Consider the following 19,808-nt stretch of genomic DNA (forward strand, 5'->3'; position numbering starts at 1 on the left):
AGTGTTTGGACTCAACATTGCCACAGCCTGGAAACATTAATTACTCTCATTCCCTACCTGCAACAGGAGTTTTGATGGTGGGCACAGGCCTGTCACCACAACAAGGGACAGACATTCGCTTTACCCACAGTCAGGCAGACACTAACAACAGATGCATCAGATTATGTCTGGGGGGTACACATGGCAGGAAAATGTATTCAGGGCACATGGCCCACAAGCCAAATGCATCTTCATATCAATCAAAAAGAGTTGCTAGCTGTACAGAATGCCCTGACAGCCTTCAAGGACCTACTTCATCCAGGACAACTGTTGATAAAGACGGACAATACTACAGTCATGTGGTACATAAACAAGCAAGGAGGCACACATTCCTACCCCCTCTGCAGACAAGCCATGACTTTGTGGAACACAGCATTGACTTATCAAGTACACCTGCAAGCACAATTCCTGCCAGGAAAGACAAATACTTTGGCAGACGAACTAAGCAGAAACCTCATGGATCCTCACGAGTTGAAACTAAATCCACAAATCTTCAGAATGATAACAGGGAAATGGGGATGCCCAGAAATAGATCTATTTGCCTCCCCTCACAACTGCCAGCTACAGAGATTCTGCACTCGGACTTATCACGGACAAGCATGGAAAGTGGATGCCCTTTTATTCAGCTGGAAAGCCCTCACAGTATATGCCTTCCCTCCTCTGCCTCTCCTCTCCAAGGTACTCCTAAAGGTCAGAAAATAGAAGCCAAAAATGATCCTGATTGCCGCAGACTGGCCACGCCAGCACTGGTACCCAATCCTAAAGAGCTTGTCTCAAGACCCAGCCTGGACATTACCTCAAATTCCTCATTTGCTGACCCAACAAAACAATCAAATCCTACACAGCCAACTCAGAACCCTAAATATGGCTGCATGGCAGGTAATGTAACCATTGAGAACACACCTCTCTCTAAAGCAGTTATGGATGTTATTTTGGAGGCCAGGAGGCCTGGCACCAGAAAATCTTATGCAGAAAAATGGAAGAGATTCTGTGCTTGGAACCAGGCACAAGGAATTGACATGCTTGTACCAAACATTCCTCAGATTTTACAATACCTAACTGAGATGCTGGACAAAGGCCGATGCTTCTCATCAATTAAGATCCATGCCTCTGCCATTTCAGCTCATTACAATACGGACCCACCTATTTTTTCTCATCCACTGCTAAGGCAGTATCTCAGAGGGGCCAAAAATATAAGACCTCCAAGGAGAGCTCCAATACCTGCATGGGACCTCAATTTTGTCTTGGAAAAACTCACACTGCCTCCTTTTGAGCCAGCCAATACAGCTGAGATAAAATACTTATGGAAAACAGCTCTTCTCCTAACAATAACTTCAGCAAGAAGAGTGTCAGAGTTACAGGCACTAATGGCTGTGGAACCTTTTATCATTTTCCATCCGGACAGGGTTTCTCTAAGGACAAACCCAACATTTATGCCTAAGGTAGTGTCCAGTGTGGCTCTTAACCAAACCATACATTTGCCTACCTTTTATCCAAACCCGCAGAATAAGGGGGAGAGACTTCTGCATTCTTTGGACATACACAGACAGCTACGCTTTTACTTGGACAAAACTAAAGCTTTCAGAAAGACTGAGCAACTCTTAGTGGAATATGTTGCAGGATCACAAGGAAAAGCTATTTTAAAGCAGACTATTTCAAAATGGATAGGCCACTGCATTCATTTCTGCTGTTCACAACATGGCAAATCAGTTCCTAAGGGCATTAGGCCACATTCTACCAGAGCAGCAGCCACTTCAGCAGCCTTCCTCAGAGGAGTACCAACCAAGGACATTTTGGAGGCTGCAACCTGGTCTTCAGTGCACACTTTTACCAAGCACTACCACTTACCTCTTTACTCTAAATCCAGAGCAGGCTTTGCCACTGCAGTTCTGCAGGGCCTCATAGCCACTCCTAATTCTATTTAGGCCCAGCCACCCAACCTCAACTTTGGGATTCAACCTAAGTGTAATGACTGCAACAGTGAAACACGATGAACATAGTACAGTTGTGTACATACCATAAATGTAGATGTTCGAGTCTATTCACTGTTGCAGTCCAGGTTACGCTCCCACCATACCCCTTTCTTTGCTGGGACTTATCTGTACTTCTCTATTCTATACAACCTATGTGGTGTATTTGCTTGTAGATGAAGGTTATGTGCATGCTTTTTTATGATCAGAAATTTTTAGCCTACCCTTTTGGGGGCACCTGACATCTGGGGCAAGAAAAACTGAAGAAAATGGCGTTGGCTGCATCTTTTATACCCCTGGAGCACTGACGTCAGGGAAGAGGTGACAGCAACCGATGCCGGACCAGGACTTTGAAATTCTGGCCGACTGCGGGTAGCCTGCCAGCAGGATAACCCAAGTGCAATGACTGCAACAGTAAATACACTCAAACATCTACATTTATGGTAGGTACACAACTGTACTTTCAGGTCAGAACTGAGTAGAAAGGTAGCTAGGTAGTGGAAGGAAGGGAGATGGAAACTAGGATTTTAATGTGTGAAATTAAGGATATGTGTAACAAACATGGGTAAGAGGAATGAAAAGGGACATAGAGAAACAGTTACTATGAATTGCAAAATTCATGAGGTTTTCAGTGACTTGTGCAGAAATTTCTACAATGGTATTAGTCTGATAGGATATTTTTATGGAAAGGTAGGCAATATTGATAACAGAGGAGGGCCAGTACTTACTGCATATCAGAATATTTTTCTTTATAAAACATTCGTAATTGAACAGGACAGAATGCTGATTGGAGTATTATATGACATGCTAAATGCTGGAGAAATCACAGAATCTTTGACAGAGATTACAGTAGAAGCCCTACCAAAGGATAAGGACCACCTGGAAGAGTCAGTCAATCTTAGGCCAGTTTCACTGGGTAATGCAGATACAAAAGTGCTTAAAAGATTTCAATCAGTAAGGTTAGAAAAAAAAAAACTTCCTAAAATGACAGCAGATTCCCAAGTAGGCTTTGTTAAAATGAGATCTTTAATGACTTTCAAAGGCTTCTGTTAAATTTTATGGCTTAGGAAGACTGCAATTGATTAAGTAAGGTGAAGGTTGTGTTTGAGGTTTTGATTGCAGGTAGCAGGGAAAGGAAGAATTTTACTTGTATGGCTCTAATATGAGTTTTTGGACAAAGATTCTGGTTAACAGGGACATATTAAATGATGTAGGTCTAGGAAGAGGTATATAGCAAGGGTGACTGCTACGTCCTAGCTTGTTGTTATTTGCAGTGGTGAAATTTTCAAATAAAATTTGTAAATGTTTAAGTGAAGCAAGTAAGTGGGTGGGTGAGAGGCAGTCTAGACATGTTTGTAGAAGTCTACATAATACTACTGGGAAATGTTGTTGAGCTGTTTCTACATGTGTAGAAGAGCTTTAATAAATTTGGAGTGGAACATGTCTGATGTTATCATCCAAAAACATAGCTTGTGATCATTGTTATGGTGCAGTTAAAGGCCAACACAGTAAGAGTTTGGATTTAACTTTTTCTAAAGGAGCTGAAACAATTTTAAGACTTGACAACTCTCCCTCCATTCAAAAGGAAGACTTAGTAAAGGTTGAGAGAGAAAATGAAGGTCAGGAAGTGTTAACACATTACGGAGATGAACAGAAGTTGGTTAGGGTAATGATGAGTCATTTGTTCTTATATCAATGTAGCACATGGGGACTGAACCTCTGTATAAAGAATATACTATAGGTTTGTTTGGAGTAGAAAGAGAGGTAGAATCAGTAAGGGCAGACTGATGATAAAAAAAAAACAACAACATTGGAAGATGGGAAGGTCAGGTGTGCTACAGCAACTATGCGTTATAGAAAATGAAATGCATGGAAGATAATAATCTATGACAAGTCATATGGGAAGTGAAAAATGTAAGTGCAATTGCTGCCTTATTTGTAAAGGGTGAACAAAATGCTGACAGTGAGTTTAACTGGAGATTGGGAAGGATATTACTACTGGAGGAATTTCCTCAGCAGATTATATGCAATGTGTGGTAAGAGGACTGACTGATGTAATGACAGACAAGGTAAGGGAATGGTGCAGGAAAGGTATTAGACACGCTAAGGATTTGTTTAGAACTAAGAATGAAGAGGTGCTTCTTGAGTTTCAGGCATTAAGAAAAAGCTATGACTTGGGGAGTTTATACCAAACAATCAAATACATCCAAGTCACCTCCAGGGGTGATGGGACTATTCTACTTGGCAAGTGGGTGATAACAAAACTCCTTAACCTCAGTGAGAAACATTTTTGTGGGTGGCCTACCCTTTGTGGTGGATGGGTCTGTTCAGTACCCCACGCTTTTTTTTTTTTTTTGCATGAAGCATTGCATCAGTTGCTATTCATCAGTCCTGCTAAAGAGACCTATTATGAATGCAAAAAGAATTCACATTCTGTGAATTTCTCTGCTAAATCTGGTCCCAGTAATGCTTGCTTATTGCACATTTGCCATGTATACAGAGGGCCTGCTGTAGGATTTTATTTTCTTGGATAATAAGCTTTCAAGGTGTTGCCTTCCTCGGTTACTCATACCAATATCTGTTCACCTGGGGAAAAATGTCAGTCAGTGGACATGTGTGATACTCTGTTGTGCAACCAGCTACATTTATAACCACTCTCTTGGACTTGGAGGAACCACTGCAGCACCAGGTGGCATAATGCCCCAGCATGAAGTAAGCAGGTTAGTTGTTGACAGGTGTTTCCACAGCTGTAAAAGTTCACAGAGCTAGATCCAGCACAAGGCAACTATAAATAAATATAAATAAAAATTGAAAATAAATAAATTATTGTCATAGCCACATTCCACAACCGTGATTACCTAGTTTATCCTGCTGCTCTATTTTGATGTCTGACAACAGCTCTAGCAAGTCTTATATTGGCTTGAATGCAAAGTCAATAAAATAAAGATGTCCTGTTGTTGGATATCAAAACAGAAGTGCAAAATAGCTGTAGGCTTGAGCAACATTGCCTAATTTAACAGTAAGAGGAATTATGATTGTTGTAAAATGTGATTTGAACCCATTTTGAATCATTGAATTCGCAGACGATCTGCAACATTGTGAATTTGAACCTACTGTATTCAAAGCCCCATTTGGATTCACTGAATTTGTAGATCTGCAACATTTGGAATTTAGACGTGTTGAATTCATGAATCCTCTAGGTAACATTTTGGACCCAATGGCGGATCCAGTATAACTTAAAGAGTGTGTGTGTGTGTGTGTGTGTGTGTGTGTGTGTGTGTGTGTGTGTGTGTGTGTGTGTGTGTGTGTGTGTGTGTGAGCAGGAAGGACCTCTTAATTTTCTTTTTTTGCAATCAATGTCTTTTGTAAATCTGTTTGCTGACCAGATAAAATCCTGGTCTTTAGGAGGACCGTCTGGTTAAGCAACTTGCTCAGAATCACAATGTAGTTATAAAGATTCAATCCTCATATCACTGACTCTGAAGAGAAGTTCAGAGCTTTAATCCTTTGCCCTAACTGTTTGCTAGTTGCAGCTATATGTCGCTGCATTGCACATGTGAGCATGTGTTGACCAGACCTCTCTATCTTGTTTTAACAAGAATGGCCATCACGTTGGTTATGTTTATTTAGTAGTCTAGTGTTGCTTGGACTATACTATAGCCCAGAGCTGTCAATCTGGCTACCTTGTTTACCTTTGTTTTTGTATATAGTCCTTTGCTCAGTATTCAGATACTATTCACTGCCTAATACATGTCTAATTAGGTCTGTATCACTTTGGACAGTAACTGTTTAGGTTATTAACACTGTGCAGCAATGTAGTATTTATTTGTCAGTCCCAGCCATTAACTTTAACTATGACCTGTGATCCTGGATAAGAACTAGAATTAAAACCACGATAACAAATATGCAGTGGAGATAGACTGAATTTGCATGAATTAGAAATATATTTTACTGTTAGAAGAACTTAAAGTCAAATAGTGCAGCTAGTCAATATGCAATGAACCAGTAAGTAATAGCTATTAGAGGGAAGGAATGGTAGTAAGTGAAGTTTATAGCTGTACACACGATTAGCTTAATGCAATATGAAACAAATATCGCACTGAAAGTTGTAATATAATGACTCATTATAGAAAGGAGTGGTCAAAGTGAATTTCTGGGAAATAAAAGCAAAACAAAACAGTTGCTCCATATTAGTGAAAACAAATATGTGTGATTGAAATGTTTAACAAAAGGACATTACATTTTTTTTTTAAAAATTAGATTTTATCAGCTGTGTGAAAGCAAACAGAAACGTGCTCAAGTGGTAAGGGATTATGGAGGGCATATGATATCAAGTGAGGAAATTCAAGGAATTTGTGTCTGCTTAAACAAACTCAAAGGAAGTGCAAGTTTCTCCAATTATGCACAGGTGTTGTGTGTGTGTGTTTGTGTGTGTGTGATGGTGCAAAAATAACACATTTCAAAACGAGTTTATAAACACACGCTTAATATTGATCTGGCACAAATAGAAGACCACATATGTAAAAAGAATGGACATGGGTACAGTTTTGAAATGATGAGACTATGAGAGATATTAATGGGTTTGATACTAGTGGTGAGGACTAGAGAATTTAAATTTCGAAACATACTACATTATTTAGCATCTGACATTCTAGATGACAGACACTGCCAGCATTGTTAAATGTACTTGTACCAGAACATAGAAACTATTTTGCAGTTTGATAAAGTGCTAAACAGCCAGAAAAAAAATAAATTTTACAGAAGAATTTGATTGAGAAACCTTTGATAATTATAAGATATTTTTGATTTTACGAAATTAGGTACAGCATAAAAGTATTTTGGAGTTTATGGAAACATCGCACATATTTACCAATGACTACTAGCTTGAAGAATGGAATCACAGATGTATTAACTGACAGTGATAGATTTCTTTACTGCATGTTATGAAAACATACAAAACAGACTGCTTTGTAAGGAAGATCTGACACTTGAACAAGCTTCCAACAGAGCAGTGTCATTGAAAAGAGCAGCCAGGAACATATTCAAATGTCATTCCTCATTTGGGTTCTTAGATGCAGAGCCTTCAGTACACAATCTGCACTTTCTCCCTTGGTCCTTGCAGGTTTCTGCCAGTTAATCGAAGATCTCCCACATGCCTAAAACATACCATAGATGAATTGTCAATTCTCCAAACTGCTCATAGGTATATGTGCAACGTATGAGCTTATGTTTGTGTCTGTGAGTGTGTGTGAGTGTGTATGAGTGTGTGAGTCTGCGTGAGTGTGTGCGTGTGTGTGTATATGTATACGTGTGTGAGTGCTCATGCGTATGTGTATATGAGTATATACTGGTATATGTACATTCGGCAGTGAGGCATGTGAAAGACAGGCATCACATTAAGGATTACTTTCTCTACATGCTGGAATGGGTTTGAATCTCTCATAAATATAATCAGAAGATGGATGAATGAAAGAAAGAATGATTAATACCCTAGAAGTGCACCAAACTGTTGTGGACTATACCATTAATAGAATTTTACTCACTGTGCTGTTCTGTCACCTTCCTCCAGCATATTTGTAGGTAGCATTTTCTAAATATTTCTTTAATGTCTCACATCTTTGCTTTTGCTATCCCTGTCTCTCCTCTTACTGTTTTATACTGTCTTGTAGGTGACTCAGTGCTTCCTCTCCCACAATCCACTGTTCTACCTCTGCTCCTATGACTGAACTCAACTTTTATTGCTGCTTCCTGCATTTATACTGTCTTCTTTTCTCTCTCCTCTCCATTTTCTTTTTTGTACTTTTTTCTATTTTTCTATTCCCTTTACATCAGTCCTATTATTTATTTATTTATGCATGCATTTATTTAGTTATTCTCTGATTATTTATAATACTTTCACAGTTCTTTTTACCTGCAATCTTTTCAGTGTTGTGCCCATTTCCCATTTCACTGCACTTTTTGACATAATTTATATCCCTTTCCCCTATGTTTGAATTGAAAGAAGTTCATGAAGGCTGATGGTTCCATATTCCTGTTCTTCCACCACCTTGATTGGATCTAGTCTCTATGTCTTTTCCATTAGCTCCACTTTTTTCCTTTGTGGTATCCACTGGTTTGCAGCAAGCAGCATTTTTGATTCCTACATAACCAGCATCAGTTACACATCAGGTTCTCCTGTGGGTTCAGCTATGCCATTTCCCGATGGCAGGGTAGGTTATATGTGCAGCTCCATGCTTTCAATGCTGCTAAATGACCTGCCACTGTTTTTCTTTTTGCACAGTCAATCAGAAAAGCACTCCATTATATTTATAGCAATGCTATTAACTGGTATCACCTTATGAGACCTGGCTTGTGTCAACATTTCTTCCTTTGCTCTCCAACCATGTATACATGTTAAAACATGCCTTATGGAACACGTAACCCCTTTGTTTCTTTTTCTTGTTACTCTGTATATTCATTCCTTTATCTTTCTGTTTCTGGGTAGTGAAGATCTGCTGTTAAATAGTTCCAGCACACATGTTTTCATTTCTTCCTCCTGGATGGATTAATTTATTCCAACGACCTTTATATTACATCTTCTGGATAGGTCCTCTAACTCATCCCGTTTACTGCTTTATCATTTCATCACATTATCCAATTCCGTCATTACATGATTATGCTTCTGCAGCTCTGTCCTCAAAGCAACTCTCACTTCAAGATTTTTTAAAATTCTGTCAGCTTCCTTTTGCTGGTCCACTAGGCCTTTCTGCTCAACTCCTATATCTTCAGCTAACCTTTTAAGTTTCTGGAACATGTTGTAAAGCTCTATTTCCTATGGGCAGCTTTGAAAGCTTTCAGTTGCTTCTCGATCACTTCCTGTCCCTCCATTCATCTGTTTTCCTTTTATTCCAGGAACCACTTTTATTTTCTGTTTTCTCAATCTGTTTTACAAAGCTTAGGGCTCACATATCCATCTTGCTTGGGCTTGCTGACACCCCCCCCCCCATGATATTTCATCAGCCTTTGGGTTAAGGTGTCCTCAGTACAGTTCCACCATATGTACATCAGCAAGGGAGCTTGTGCAAAATTTGGAAGTCCTGGTTCCAAAGATTTGAGCTATGCCTTACATGAAGTGGACTTATTGGCGAGAAAGAGAAAGAGAGAGAGAGAGAGAGAGAGAAAGAAAGACTCAGGTGTGCCAAGTTTCTTTGTATTGCCTGTGAGGAAGCCATTGAGATATTTAATACATGTATTTATAACTGCGGATAAAAAAAACAGTTTGACAGTGTTAAAAAGGGAATTCTAGGCATATATGGAACCAAGAAGAGTCTACCCTAGTTAAGACATTTACTTTCTACAGGAAAATGAAGGACTACAAGATGATATCACTGCATATATGACTGAATTAAAACACAGGGTGGTTTACTTTCAGTTTGGGCTGCAAGATTGTTCATTAATCAGAGACAGACTAGCTTGTGGTATAAGAAATGACCACACAAGAGGAAAGCTAATGAAAGAATAAGAGCTGAGATTAGAAGCTAGCAATTTGAAATGTTATGAAATACAGAGACTGAATAGATGAAAATATAGACTTATATATGCCATGACTGAGATGGTAATTTCTCAGAATATTCCCTTTTGCCACATTATGGTGATCTTAGAGTTGGTATATATAAGTTCCAGTATGTGGATGTCTTGGAAGAAAAGAGCTATATTAAAGGTTCACTGTTGCCCTGAATTATCTTTTTTTTTTTTGATCTGTTGGCATTTGGTGTTATGAGTGGCAGCATTTCAATAGTGAGCTGATTGGGACAGGCTGTAGATGAGTGTAATGCCAGTGTATTATCAAATGAGCAGTTGAAATCATTAGCAAGCACTTAGAGGTATATAAAACTAATACTGAGAAAGCTAAGACTAGTACATATAAAAATTAAACAAAAGGTACAGAATGTGCTCCCATAATACATTATCCAGGATGACACATGGTAACAAATAATCAGCAAAAAATATAAAACATACCTTGAGCAGCCATTTTGGCTGTAGGTATGGAAAGAGACATTCTAAGTTAAAAAATGAGTATTATGTTGAACTTCAAGCCATTATGCCACAAACTTTAAAAGAAGAAAATAAAATCACCAAACTAGAATGTTAATGTTCTGGGAGCTGTTAATGATTCAAAGGCTGACATTCTTATCAATACTGTAGAAGTGAAATCTTTCAATATGATGTAAACAAAAAGCAGAGACAGGATGAAGCTGTGTTATGCGACAAAAAGTCTTGATAACATAGCTGAGTGGAAATGGCAGATTATTGTTAAAATGTATACACTGTTACCCAAACTTTTTATTAAATACCCAATCTGTAATAAAAGAATAAAGAAAGAAATTAAAAAAAAAACTTCCAATCATGAACTTTTAAAACTGACACTAAATCTAAAAGAAAATGGACAAATAATAAAGTGTCAATGAAAAAAAGATATTGGGATACACAGTAGCCTTTGAGTTATATACAATTTCAATCACGTCACAAAGTCCTGGTCATGTTCTAACATGAACTTGTTCTGGATGACCCATTTCTCTGATATCACTTTTTTTGTACTGCATGTGAGCTGCTGTCATATCCTGGCCATAAATTTCAGCCTTTGGATCAAATATGGTGGAATGGGTCTACAAAATTACTGCATTTTTTAAGTGGTGTGTCTATAATCTCTAGTAAAGCATCAGAATACATTTGATAACATATCTCACAAAATCTTAATACAAAAATTATGGGCAAAGCCAGACATAATGGGCTGACAAAGCCCCAAAAATAGTGACAGATTTTAAGTATTGCTCGTATAAACTTATAAAGTTACTAGAATAAAAGGTTGTGTGTTACCATACATTTTCTGAAGGATATGAAGTCTGAAACTAAAATGCCTATCATTATTTAGTGAATTCAGTCTTCACTGATTTGCCACAAAATCCAGAAAGTCACAAATTTTATGAGGAACCGACTTAAAATATGAGGCAATAATCTGGACGTTGTGCGAAAATCTGGACAGTTGAGAGGTATGCATCAGAAAGACCAATTTGCATGCATGGCCAAGATCAATAGAAAACAGATTACTTATGTTGAAAGGAATTAAAAAAATGCAATCTATTGTCAGTGTGAAGAGTAAAGTGAAATGTGCAAATCGCTTTTATAGCTTCATAGGTTCATAGGTGTACAGTAAATAAAAATTCTCTCTTCTTCTCCTTAAGGACTCGCTTACCAAAAAAACAATGTAAATCTAAGAAAACAGTGGAGTCCAAACAGGCTTGCAAACTTTTATTCCATAAAAACAGATAAAGATAAAACTGTGAGCGCTTTCGGGTTAACCCTTCATCAGACAATGAAACAGCTTTCATGAATGCACTTAAATATATTTAACAATACAACCACCAATCATCTCACTGCCTTCCTTTTCCTAAGGGCTGGTCTTAAAGGTATAAATGTATTCAACCCTGGAGGATGGCTTGCTGCTAGTTCTATAATCCAGTGCAGTTCATTACATTCAGTGACATTCACTATGCCCCCTACTCACATGAGTAACCTGTATAACCATGAACTTATTAAAAGTGTGTGTTGGATTCTTAGAAGTATGCACATACAGAGCATTTCATTCATCTTTCTGTAATGCTGTACAAGTGATGTTGTATTCTGATTTTCAATTTACAATTAGTTTTCTCTACATAGTAACTGGGGCATGACTGACGCATCGCTATATATACCACATTCTCTGTATGGCAGTCTGCATATAACTTAAATATATATTCCTTTTTATTTATTGGGTAAACAAAGCTATTCTTATCACTAATCATGAAGCATGTCTTGCAATGCCTGCAAGGAAAATACCTGTTCTATCTGATGTTAACATAGTTTTGTTTTTATTTCTCATTCCTGGTTCTTTGCACAACATATCTTTCAGATTACTGTTGCGTCTGAAACCAAAACTTGGTTCTTTGTCCACTATATTTTTAAATCTATCCTCACTTAACAAGCTTTTCCAGTTTTGTTTAATTATTTCACAGACCCCATTAATATTGTTGCTGTATTGTAACATAAGCCTATTTTTATTACTTCTTTCTATGTTACTATGTTGTGTCATTGTGTTGTTCTCATGGCTTTGTGTTGGATTAACTTTAAACCATGGTCTAGCTTTTCCCTTCACTACTTCTAATCCCTCTTGCATCAGGTTATTTGTGTAGCCCCTTTGTACCATATGTTATGTAAACTCTCCAGCTCTTTTTCAAAGTTGGCTTCTTCTGTGCATAATCTCGATGTGCATAAACCCCGTCCCATTATATGTTTTTAAAAGTACGTCTAGGGTGTATACTTGAAAATTCTAAATAGTGATTGCTCGAACAATTTTTCTTATAGAGAGGATGACATGCCAGTCCCTACATCATTGGTTATTCTTACATCTAAAAAGTCTATAGATTTAAAATCAATTTTTACTGTAAACCTTAGAAAATCAGTGGTTGTCTCTAGATGTTTAACAAACCTTGCCATAAAATATAAACATCATCCACAAATCGAACATAATGCAGTAAATGGTCACTCCAGCATTGGTCATTAATAAGGACATTCATTTCTTCCCAATACACCAACACTAGGTTGGCATATGAGTTTGAACAGGGTGTGGCCATGGCCACACCCTGTCTTTGCCTATAGTATGTACCGTAACACATAAATACATTATTTTCAAGTATGAGCTGTAGAACTTCCAGAATTAACTGGTTTGTTCTCCCATCAAACACATTCTTTACTTTTAGTACTTCCCTGATGGCATTTAAGCCATAATCATTACTGATAACAGTAAAGAGGTTATTGATATCAAGAGTGACCATTAATACATTGATGGCCGTTTTTAATGTATTTAGATAGATTCATGAAAGCAGTTTCATTGTCTGATGAAGGGTTATCCAGGAAGCGCTCACAGGTTCATAAGTATGTACTAGGCTAATGGCCCTGGATCCTTTACAAGCCTAGCCCAGAAAAATTGCCCAGGCACCATGCCACCTGATGTTAGTTCACAGTGCCCTATCCAGTAGGGCAACTGGAGTGATTCCCGGGGTGAACTTTCTGTCACCCATCCACTTGTCAAGAATCCTTTTGAAGAGGGCCAGTGAGGTACTCTACTTGCTATTAATGGGAAGCTTATTCCAGTGTATGGGCAGTCTTTGGGAGTTGAACCTGTCCTTCCAGCATGTTCTTTTAATTGTGGTATGAGGTTGTGATCTCTGGAGTGTGTTGTGTGGGGACTGGGATTTCTTTAGGTGTAGCATTTCAAGAAGGACTTTGTTGGACATGGCTTTGTAAGTCAAGCAGAGATCACCTCAAAGTAGACGATAAGAGACTTAGAATAGCTGAAGTTTCTTGAGTCTGTCCATGTAAGACGTGTTTAAAGCCTAAAATCCTTTTTGTGAGGTACTTTTGTGGTCTCTCCAGCTGTTGAAGGTGTCTGGTCAGGTACATGCCAAATGGGGCATTATATTTGATAGTTGGTCTAATGAGGGCTGCGTAGAGAGGGATGATGACCTCTTTTTTCCTGGATGTGAAAGCTTTGGTTATAAGATGTGCCATGTAGAAGGACTTTCTGACCACAGTGGCAATATGGTGGTCAAAGGTGAGGTGGCTGTTGACCGGGTGCCCAGATCTCTTATGGCCCATTCACTGTTCAGTGGGCTCCCATTAATGTGGTAATTTGTGGGAACTGAGCTTTTTCCAAAGGGGATGATAATGCATTTTTTGGCCTTAAGCTTCAGGCCATGGTTCTGACACCAGTCATTGGTCTCAGACAGGCCCTTTTGTAGGATGTATACATCAGTTGGGGAGTTGATAATGACTCCTAGCTTGCAGTCATCAGTGAACTTGGTCAGCCAGAGTTCTTCTGTGTTGGCCTGGACTTCTAAGATGTAGATGCCAAATAAGAGAGGGACGAAGACCGAGCTCTGTGGGACTCCATTTGTGACTGATCGACAGTCTGACTTGGAATCCGCAACTTTCACTCTGTGGGTCCTGTCTGTGAGCCAATTTGCAACCCAGCTAGTGATCTCAGGATAGATGCCTAGTTTGGTGAGTTTAGCAATGATACCTTAGTGGGAAATTGTATCAAAGGCCTTGGCCAGGTTGAGGTAGGCTGTATGCACTGCTTTACCCTCATCCACAGCCTTGGTGACTGCCTTGAAGAAGTCAACCAAGTTCAGCAGGCAGGATCTCCCCTCAACAAAGCCAAACTGTTGCCTATGTCTTTGTTAAGCAGGTCCATGATGATGTGCTCCATAGCTTTGCATACCAGACTCATAAGGCTGATGGGGCGATAGTTCCCAGGGTCTGTAGTTGCTCCCCCTTTATGGAGTGGGATGACTGTAGCAGTGCACCATTCGTTAGGGACATAACCCGAGGTAAGGCTGTGATTGAACAGGGCACACAGATGTGGTGCCAGTTTATTTTGTAGCTCATGTAGAATGCAGCCAGGGATATTATCAGGTCTCATGGATGCTGTATTCTTATCTTTGGACAATGCAGCTTTTACCTTTGCTGCAGAAATGTTGGGTACCAGGCTTTCTTCTGCTATTGTGATTGGACCCTTGGGGGGGTTAGAGGGGTAAAGTTGACACTGAATCTGGTGGCCAGTATGTTAGCTATAACTGTTTGTTCAGTATAGGAGTTGTCATTGTGCAATAACTCAGAGCAAATCTGGGTATTGCCTTGGAGGTTTTTGATATAGCTATAGAAGACTTTGTGGTTGTTTTTGGTGTCAGCCACAATTCTGCCTTCATAGCTGGCTTTAGAAGATTAGATAAGGGATCTCACCTTTTTGTTGAGACTGGTAAGGGAGGTTTTCCAGTCTTGTGACTTCATTTTTTTCTGCAACAGTTTCTTCCTTCTGCTGTAGAGTTTATTTTTTTTGGAGGAGAGTGTCTTAGTTCTATTTGGTATGGCAAGGTCCATGCATTTGTGTATGTGCTCGTACAGTGCATTGGTGTATGATTTGGCAGTTATGCAGCTATTTTTCACTGGCGTGGGTGCCAAGAAGTTAGCCACCTCTGTTTTTAGGAGCCCAAAGTTGGCTTTAGAGAAGTTTTTCAAGGCGATCACCTTAGCGAGAGGTGTAGGTGAGATGGAGATTTCCATGGTGATCAGTTTGTGGTCGAATTTAACCAGGAAAGAATTGAATATAGGTGTGGAGCAATAGTCTCCCACGTTGGCGATAACCAGTTCGAGGATGTTGCTTCCTCTAGTAGGGGTCAGAATGAGCTGGTCCAGGGCATTAGAATTGATAAATTCCAGAAAGTGCTGGGCCTGTACATTGGTACTTGAATAGTTTTCCCAGTTGATGGAAGGGTAGTTGAAGTCACCCAGTATGAGAGTATTTTGTTGGACCTTTATAGATTCCAGGGTGCTAAGGAACTTTGAGTGAGAATCTAGAGACATGTTTTGGGTTCTGTAGCAGGCTATGACTTGTATTGCCATCTTACCCAGTATTAGTTGTACCTGAAGCATCTTGGATGCATTATGCTGGGCTACCAGTCTAGAAGTGGGTGTATCCTTTTAAGAATATGGAAACACCACCATCTTTGGAGCTTCTAGAATATTCTGCGGCCAAAAGATATGGAATGAGTTGTAGCCTGAGAGCACATGTGGTGCTTTCTGCCACTTTAAACCAGGTCTCCATTACAGCACAGATGTCAACATTCTCCGTTTTGAGGAGAGCTTCGAGTGAGTGCATCTTGAGATTTAGACTTCTAGCATTGAGCAACATGACCCTCAAATCACATTTGTTTGTAGCTGTTATGGTGGAATTTTGTTTTTTGGAACAGTGCATAAAAGGCACTATAGGGGTGGCAAGAGCCTTAGCCAGTTCCTGGAATCCCAGGGGTGACAGATGCAGGCCATCTCTGGCAAAGCATCGGGGTCTGTTGATCATGTTGTCCCAGGCAAACAGATACTGGATCCCCTTAGAATGACACCAGCAATATAGGCAATTACTGAAGTCAATAATTTTCAGCTCGTACTGTGGTATCATTCTGGGTGATGGTAGAATACTGCTCAGGGCTAGGGTCATATCTGCCTAGGCCACATAATCCAACAGTTTCATTACATCTCTTGTCATGTAGTCCAGGGAGGTATGTCTCAGGTCATTCTCACCTGCATGGACAATAACTGAGTCATATTTGAACTTTATGTGGAGTGACCTGAGTGCATATGTTATTTGGTGGATCCTGGCACCTGATAGACAACTGACTGTCACCTTCTCCTTGTTCAACCTAGTAAGTGGGACATCAGTGTACCTCACAATCGAGTCTCCTATGATTAGTACATTGGGCAAAGTGTTTTGCCTTAAGGGCTTAGGTTGAGGGGCAAACTGTGGTGGTGAGCTATGTGTTCTGGGGTTGGTGTTGTGTTGTGCTGGTTGAGTGCATTTTTGTCTTGGGGGGGGTCTCTGTTGTTTTGGGTACATTTTTATTGACAGCCTCCGTGAAGGTGGGTGTATGGTTTGTGTTTCTATGTGCGGGTTGTGATGGTTGGTGTTTTGGAAGTCTGTATGCTTTATGTAGTGAGTTAAAGGTGTTGACCTTCTCTTCTTGACCAGATAATCCATTCTTGGTTGGAGCATGCACTGCTTCCAGTTTGGTGATTTAAGTGCATCTCTCACATGTATGAGAGTTGGGAGCTAAGAGGAGAGGGTTGTCTGTGTACATTAGACAATTACCACACTGTCTCAGAATGCCTAAGTGCAACAAGTTAGCAGGAGAAAGTGCAGGAAATTGCCCTACAATCATACCAGGAGGGGTGGTCATAACTAATAAGAACTGATGCTATTACTGCATAGGAGCAGCTTGTGCTGATAGCACCTAAGTGTGCTACAATAAATGCTACAAAAGGCTGTTAAAGTGCTAGCTGATTAAGCTAATTAAAGTGCAAGAAGTAAAACGAACAAGCATGTTCTAAGGGAAAAATTGAAGAGCAGACTTTCTGACACCAGTAATAGTTTACCTCAGCTGAGCGCCGCTGCACGGTGCACAAACCTATGCAAACACAGGCTTTTAAACCAGAAAGTTGAAAGAGATGGAAAAACTGCCCAAACAGCCAATAAACTACAATTTCTGGACCAGAAACCACTCTTCGTTTGATAGATAGACTACCTAGTGCTTACCACTCCCACTGATAAGCTAGAAGGTCTCCCTCTAACACAGAAAGGTCTGGCAGGCTCAGAAACTTACAAAACTGTCCTGGATACAGGGAATCTGTATCTAGACTAGACTAGTTACAGTAAAGGTGGGAAACTAGCTTAGAACTTTTTTTTTGCAGAAAAGCAGTTAAAACAGCAGCAAGAATACTTTAAATGCAATACAAGTTAGCACACTTGAGTGTGTAGGAACATAAAAGCAAATACAGTTTAAATAAATGCAGATAAATTAAAAAAAAAAGTACAGAGAGCAGTAAATTATGGAAAAATCAAAATGTAGACATTTAGAGTATCTCTTTCTCCTTCCTGTTGCTCTTGTAGTCTGCAGGATGCCAAAACTGGATCTACAGAGCTTAAACAAGTGCAAACCCAAGCAAACATGGGCTTTTAAACCAGAAAGTTGAAGGGGATGGAAAAACTGCCCAAACGGCCAATGAATTACAATTTCCTGACCAGAAACCACTCCTCTTGTGGTAGATAGGCTACCTAGGGCTTACCACTTCCACTGATAAGCTAGAAGGCTTCCCTCCAACACGGAAAGATCTGGGGGGCTCAGAAACTTACAAAACAGTCCTGGATACATCAAATCTGTATCTAGACTAAACTAGTTACAGGAAAGGTGGGAAACAAGCTTAGACACTTGGAGTATCTCTTTCTCCTTCCTGTTGCTCTTGTAGTCTGCAGGATGCCAAAACTGGATCCACGGAGGTTAAACAAGAGCAAACCCATGTAAACACAGGTTTTTAAACCAGAAAGTTGAAAGGGATGGAAAAACTGCTTAAACAACCAATAAACTACAATTTCTGGGCCAGAAACCACTCCTCTTGTGGTAAATAGGCTACATAGTGTTTATACCACTCCTTCTGATAAGCTACACATTTCATCTGAGTCCATATAACAGCATGACTCACATGTCAACCAGAATATGACAGGCAAGCATTTGAAAGAACAATTCACCTATTTTCAGAGACAGAATGTGCAATGAGATTACGTGAGATGAAGATTTGCAGGTTTACAGAGGTGGCCAGTATGTCAAGATGGCCATGCATTTTTATATTTGAGCCATCATTAACTCTAACGTAGTGCAGAAGTAGACAGAATGAAGCAGTAAAGGGACTCATTCGGGTAAAAAAAATGAATTTTAAAGCTTTCTCAGACAAAATGCACTGAAACATAAAGCTGATACATTTGTTTACAGTCTGTCTGCATCACATCAGGTACTGAAACACAAAATGCAAAGCATTGGGATCCAACCTGTACTATTCTAATGCATTTGCATATCTGAGTTTTTTAAACTGGTTATCCTGTTAAGCTATCACCAGGAGCATTATCACTGGTATCTGCAAAGTGCCTGCATCTCTGAGAGAAAATACAGAACAAGAGTTTAAAAGTATGGAGTTGCTGGCAGTTATAGTCAAACAAACTGAAACTAATGAATATGTTAACATTGTGGTGACTGTTGTGAAGAAAGACAAAGTCAGGATTTGCACTGACCCACAACATCTGAATGAGAGAACATTATCTTTATAGAAAGTAAACAAACTAGCTGTTGTTAGATCTGCTATGGATGCTATTCTGAGATTATGACAGATTAAACTGGATGAAGTAAAATCTAAACCCTTCTGCTGATACAGATTTCTGAGATGATCATTTGACATTTCATCTGCACCAGAAGTCTTTCAGCTGCATCTGATATGATTTAGGGATTAGAAGGTGTTGTATTATTGATCATATTTAGTCTGTATTGTTACCTCCAAAAAATTACAGCATTGAATTATTTAAGATTAAGGAACAACTGAGATCAGAAGTGTTAAAACGATTTAAATCTAAGTAGTTCCAAGTTTCAGACTGCATAACAGAAATGCAGTAAATATGGGATCAATCCTCACAAGTGTAATCAAAGAAACATTGAAATGTTGTGGGTCAGTGCAACTCCTGACTCCTCACTTTGGAAGATGCAGACATTTGTGCAGTCACAGAGATCTGGTTCAAGTCTGTGGAGAGCATGCCAGCCATACCAGGTTAAACCTCCTTCCACACGTTCAGGCCACAAACTAAAGGCGTGAAAACAAACGGAGGTAGTGTATCAATATTCATTAAAGATAAATACACCTCCAGATTGGTTAAACAGTATGATTCCCTGGAGATGCTTCAGGTGCAATTAATTTTTGGTAGGACACCTATTCAAGTTACTGCCAGTTACAGGACACGCTCTATGAATCAGGACACCCAGTCTGCCTATTTGGATCTACTTGAGTCTATCAAGATACATCCAAACACCATGGTTTTAGATGAGTTTAACTACCCATCCATTGACTGGGTAAATTACACATGCTCAAACTCATTTGCCCAAAGCTTCCTTGACTTGGTTAACTCTAATACTCTGGACCAGCTGATTGACACCCCTACAAGGGGTGCCAACATCCTGGATCTGGTGCTTACCAATATGGAGGACCACTGTAGCACCCCCACTGTGAGATCTTCCTTGATGAGAGCTGACCAGAAAACAGTCACATTCCAAGTAACTATCACACCTGACACCACCCCCAGCAGCAACTCAACTAAAAAACTTCTCCAAAGCAGATTATAACCTCTTAGGGGAT

This window comes from Protopterus annectens, chromosome 8.part0 (assembly GCF_019279795.1).
Source record: "Protopterus annectens isolate FY-2018-M chromosome 8.part0, PAN1.0, whole genome shotgun sequence".
In the NCBI taxonomy this organism is placed as follows: Eukaryota; Metazoa; Chordata; order Ceratodontiformes; family Protopteridae; genus Protopterus; species Protopterus annectens.